Source organism: Arachis duranensis, chromosome 7 (genome assembly GCF_000817695.3).
Source record: "Arachis duranensis cultivar V14167 chromosome 7, aradu.V14167.gnm2.J7QH, whole genome shotgun sequence".
Classification (NCBI taxonomy): domain Eukaryota; kingdom Viridiplantae; phylum Streptophyta; class Magnoliopsida; order Fabales; family Fabaceae; genus Arachis; species Arachis duranensis.
Genome location: NC_029778.3, coordinates 30,673,454 through 30,679,515, shown reverse-complemented (window position 1 = coordinate 30,679,515; position 6,062 = coordinate 30,673,454). Strand labels below are relative to the sequence as shown.

Sequence of the window (6,062 nt, the reverse complement as noted above, 5' to 3'; positions counted from 1 at the left end):
GATGTTCATCTTGACATTCATAGTGTTCTTGCATGCATCATGTGTTTTGATCCAAAATTTTCATGTTTTGGGTCATGTTTGTGTTTTTCTCTCTCCTCATAGAAAAATTCAAAAATAAAAAAATATCTTTTTCCTTATTTCTCTCCAAATTTTCGAAATTTTGGGTTGACTTGGTCAAAAATTTTAAAAATTAGTTGTTTCTTACAAGTCAAGTCAAATTTGATTTTAATATCTTTTTCAAATTTGATTTTAATATCTTTTTCAACTAACTATTTGACTTTTTGTTTGTTTCTTATCTTTTTCAAAATCACCTCACTACTTTTCCCTCTCTAATTTTCGAAAATATCTCATCCCTTTTTCAAAAATTCTTTTTAATTAATTAATTGTTTTGATTTTAATTCTATCTTATCTTTTATTTTCGAAAATCATTTAACTTCTTTTCAAATTTATTTTCGAAATTTCTTCCCTCTGCCCTTCTTCTATTTATTTATTTATTTACTAACACTTCTCTTCACCTCTCTTCATCTCAAATCACTACCCCTACCTATTCATTCTTCTTCACTCCTATTCCCTTTCTTTCTCTACTAACATAAAGGAATATCTATACTGTGACATAGAGGATTCCTCTTTCTTTTCTTGTTCTCTTCTTCCCTATATAAGCAGGAACAAGAAAAAAGGCATTCTTGTTGAAGCTGATCCTGAACCTGAAAGGACTCTGAAGAGAAAATTAAGAGAAGCTAAATTACAACAATCCAGAGACAACCTTTCTGAAATTTTCGAACAAGAAAAGGAGATGGCAGCCGAACCCAACAACAATAATGCTAGGAGGATGCTTGGTGATTTCACTAAACCAACTTCCAAATTTGATGGAAGAAGCATCTCCATTTCGGCCATTAGAGCAAACAATTTTGAGCTGAAACCTCAATTAGTTGCTCTAATGCAACAGAACTGCTAGTTTCATGGACTTCCATCTGAAGATCCTTACCAGTTTTTAACTGAGTTCTTGCAGATTTGTGAGACTGTAAAGACGAATGGAGTAGATCCTGAAGTCTACAGGCTCATGTTTTTCCCTTTTGCTGTAAGAGACAGAGCTAGAACATGGTTGGACTCACAACCTAAAGATAGCCTGGACTCCTGGGATAAGCTAGTCACGGCCTTCTTGGATAAATTCTTTCCTCCTCAAAAGTTAAGTAAGCTTAGAGTGGATGTTCAGACCTTCAAGCAAAAAGATGGTGAATCCCTCTATGAAGCTTGGGAAAGATATAAGCAGATGACCAAAAAGTGTCCTTCTAACATGTTTTCAGAATGGACCATATGAGATATATTCTATTATGGTCTATCTGAGTTTTCCAAAATGTCATTGGACCATTCTGCAGGTGGATCTATCCATCTAAAGAAAACGCCTGCAGAAGCTCAAGAACTTATTGACATGGTTGCAAATAACCAATTCATGTACACTTCTGAGAGGAATTCCGTGAATAGTGGGACGCCTCAGAGGAAGGGAGTTCTTGAAATTGATGCTCTGAATGCCATATTGGCTCAGAACAAAGTGTTGACTCAGCAAGTCAACATGATCTCTCAAAGTCTGAATGGATGGAAAAATGCATCCAACAGTATTAAAGAGGCAGCTTCTGAAGAAGCTTATGATCCTGAGAACCCTACAATATCAGAGGTAAATTACATGGGTGACCTTATGGAAACACCTATAATTCATCATGGAGAAATCATCCAAATTTCTCATGGAAGGATCAACAAAAGCCTCAACAAGACTTTAATAATGGTGGAAGAAACAGGCTAAGTAATAACAAGCCTTTTTCATCATCTTCTCAGCAACAAACAGAGAATTCTGAGCAGAGCCCCTCTAATTTAGCAAATTTAGTCTCTGATCTGTCTAAGGCCACTCTAGGTTTCATGAGTGAAACAAGATCCTCTATTAGAAATTTGGAGGCACAAGTGGGCCAGCTGAGTAAGAAAATCACTGAAACCCCTCCCAGTATTCTCCCAAGAAATACAAAAGAGAATCCAAAGGGAAAGTGCAAGGCCATTGATGTAATCAATATGGCCGAATGCACAAGGGAGGAGAAGGACGAAAATCCTAGTTAGGAAGACCTCCTGGGACGTCTCTCAAGCAAGAAGGAGTTCCCCATTGAGGACCTAAAGGAATTTGAGGCTCATATAGAGACCATAGAGATTCCATTAAATCTCCTTCTGCCATTCATGAGCTCTGAAGACTATTCTTCCTCAGAAGAGGATGAAGTTATGACTGGAGAGCAAGTTGCTCAATATCTAGGAGCTATCATGAAGCTGAATGCCAAGTTATTTGGTAATGAGACTTGGGAAGGTGAACCTCCCTTGCTCATTAGTGAACTAGATACATGGGTTCAGCAAACTCTACCTCAAAAGAAACAAGATCCTGGGAAATTCTTAATACCCTGTACCATAGGCACCATGACCTTTGAAAAAGCTCTGTGTGACCTGGGGTCAGGCATAAACCTTATGTCACTCTCTGTAATGGAGAAACTAGGGATCATTGAGGTACAACCTACCTTATTCTTATTACAATTGGCAGACAAGTTAGTAAGACAAGCTTATGGATTAGTAGAGGACATGTTAGTAAAGGTTGAAGGCCTTTACATCCCTGCTGATTTCATAATCCTAGACACTAGGAAGGAAGAGGATGAATGCATCATCCTCGGAAGACCTTTCCTAGCCACAGCAGGTGCTGTAATAGATGTTAACAGAGGAGAATTAGTCCTTCAATTGAATGGGAACTAGCTTGTGTTTAAGGCACACGGCCATCCCTCTATAACAAAAGAGAGTAAGCATGCAGAGCTTCTCTCAGTACAGAGTCCAAAAGAGCCCCCACAATCAAACTCTAAGTTTGGTGTTGGGAGGCCACAACCAAACTCTAAGTTTGGTGTTGAGAAGACCCTACATTCAAACTCTAAGTTTGGTGTTGGAAAACCTTCCTCATGCTCTGAACTTCTCTAAGGCTCCATGAGAGCCCACTGTCGATCTAGTGACATTAAAAAAGCGCTTGTTGGGAGGCAACCCAATTTTTATTTATCTAATTTTATTTTTTTTATTGTTGTTATTTTGTGTTTTAGTAGGTTCATGATCATGTGGAGTTACGAAAAAATTATTAAAATCAAAAACAGAATCAAAAACAGCAGAAGAAAAATCACATCCTGGAGGAAGGACTTACTGGCGTTTAAACGCCAGTAAGGTGCATCTGGCTGGCGTTCAACGCTAGAACAGAACATGGATCTTGCACTGAACGCCAGAAACAAGCAACATTCTGGCGTTTGAATGCCAGGAATGTGCCTTGAGGAAAGCTGGCGCTGAACGCCAGTAACAAGCATGGAACTGGCGTTCAACGCCAGAAACATGCTACACATGGGTGTTGAACGCCTAGAACGTGCACCACTTCGGCGTTTAAATGCTAGAATGGTATGCTAAGGCATTTTACATGCCTAATTGGTGCAGGGATGTAAATCCTTGACACCTCAGGATCTGTGGACCCCATAGGATCATCTCAGGATCTGTGGACCCCATAGGATCCCCACCTACCTCCACTTATCTTCTTAACATTCTTTCTAATAAACACTCTTCCTAATTAATCCCCTTCACCACTCACATCCATCCATCTCTTCCCCACCCAATCCCACCCATATGGCTGAATTATACACATCTCTCCCTCTCCTCCATATCATCTTCCATTCTTTCTTCTTTTGCTCGAGGACGAGCAACATTTTAAGTTTGGTGTGGTAAAAGAATAGCTTTTTGCTTTTCCGTAACCATTGATGGCACTTAAGGCCAGAGAAACCTCAAAAAAAAAGAGAGAAAAGGGAAGACAAAAAAAATTTTCCACCTCTGAGTCATGGGAGATGGAGAGATTCATCTCAAAGGTCCATAGCTCAGTAGAAGAGCATTTGACTGCACATCAAGAGAGCATGAGGAATTCCCTCATTAAGAAATCTCTGAGATATCTCAGGGGATACATGTTCCTCCACATAATTATTGGAAGCAACTAAGGATAGGAACACCAAAATCATTAGATATCATGCAACAGAAGCAAGGAAGAGACATAAAAGAGCTCAAAAAGCACCATTGGACCTTCAAAAGGCGCCACCCTCACTAAGGTAGACTCATTCCTTAACTTCCTTGTTCTTATCTCTCTGTTTTTCGATTTTTATGTTATATGTTTATCTATGTTTTGTGTCTCTACTTCATGATCATTAGTAGTTAGTAACTATGTCTTAAAGCTATGAATAATTCCATTAAACCTTCACCTCTCTTAAATGAAAAATGTTTCTAATTCAAAAGAACAAGAAGTACATGGATTTCGAAATTATCCTTGAATTTAGTTTAATTATATTGATGTGGTGACAATACTTTCTGTTTTCTGAATGAATGCTTGAACAGTGTATAATTTTGATCTTGTTGTTTATAAATGTTAAAATTGTTGGCTCTTGAAAGAATGATGAACAAAGAGAAATGTTATTGATGATCTGAAAAATCATAAAATTGATTCTTGAAGCAAGAAAAAGCAGTGAAAAACAAAAGCTTGCGAAAAAATATATTTTGCGAAAAAAATAGAAAGAAAAAGAAAAAGCAAGCAGAAAAAGCCAATAGCCCTTAAAACCAAAAGTCAAGGGTAAAAGGATCCAAGGCTTTGAGCATCAATGGATAGGAGGGCCCAAGGAAATAAAATCCAGGCCTAAGCGGCTAAATCAAGCTATCCCTAATCATGTGCTTGTGGCATGCATGTCCAAGTGAAAAGCTTGAGACTGAGTGGTTAAAGTCGTGATCCAAAGCAAAAAGAGTGTGCTTAAGAGCTCTGGACACCTCTAACTGGGGACTCTAGCAAAGCTGAGTCACAATCTGAAAAGGTTCACCCAGTCATGTGTCTGTGGCATTTGTGTATCCGGTGGTAATACTGGAAAACAAAGTGCTTAGGGCCGCGGCCAAGACTCATAAAAGTAGCTGTGTTCAAGAATCAACAAACTTAACTAGGAGAATCAATAACACTATCTGAAATTCTAAGTTCCTATAGAAGCTAATCATTCTAAACTTCAAGGAAAAAAGTGAGATGCCAAAACTGTTTAGAAGCAAAAAGCTACAAGTCCCGCTCATCTAATTAGAATTAATATTCATTGATATTTTAGAATTTATAGTATATTCTCTTCTTTTTATCCTAATTGATTTTCAGTTTCTTGGGACAAGCAACAATTTAAGTTTGGTGTTGTGATGAGCGGATAATTTATATGCTTTTTGGCATTATTTTTAGGTAGTTTTTAATAGGTTCAAGCTACTTTTAGGGATGTTTTCATTAGTTTTTATGCTAAATTCACATTTCTGGACTTTACTATGAGTTTGTATGTTTTTCTATAATTTCAGGTATTTTCTAGATGAAATTAAGGGACCTGAGCGAAACTCTGAAAGGAGGTTGACAAAGGACTGCTGATGCTGTTAGAATCTGACCTCCCAACACTCGAAATGGATTTTCTGGAGCTACAGAACTCTAAATGGCGCGCTCTCAACGGCTTTGGAAAGTCGACATCTAGAGCTTTCCATCAATATATAATAGTTCATACTTTATTCGTGATTTGATGACGCAAACTGGCGCTCAACGCCAGTTCCATGTTGCTGTCTAGAGTCAAACGCCAGAAACACGTCACGACCCGGAGTTGAACGCCCAAAACACGTTATAACTTGGCGTTCAACTCCACGAGAAGCCTCAGCTCGTGGATAGATCAAGCTCAGCCCAAACATACACCAACTGGGCCCCGGAAGTGGATTTATGCATCAATTACTTACTCTTGTAAACCCTAGTAGCTAGTCTAGTATAAATAGGATAATTTACTATTGTATTAGACATCTTTGGTCTCAGTTTTATTTTATTATTCATCTAAGGAGACTATTGATCACGTTTGGGGGCTGTCCATTTGGCCATTCCTGAACCTTTCACTTATGTATTTTCAACGGTGGAGTTTCTACACACCATAGATTAAGGGTGTGGAGCTCTGCTGTACCTCAAGTTTCAATACAATTACTATTAT

General features: G+C 38.2%; 1 non-coding gene across 1 annotated transcript; it reads right to left on the bottom strand.

Annotated features, from left to right (window-relative positions):
• Positions 1-1,192: 1,192 nt before the first annotated feature.
• On the bottom strand, positions 1,193-1,296 carry LOC127740993 (small nucleolar RNA R71). Its single transcript, XR_008001848.1, has one exon. It is a non-coding gene; the product is annotated as a small nucleolar RNA R71 (small nucleolar RNA).
• Positions 1,297-6,062: the final 4,766 nt, after the last annotated feature.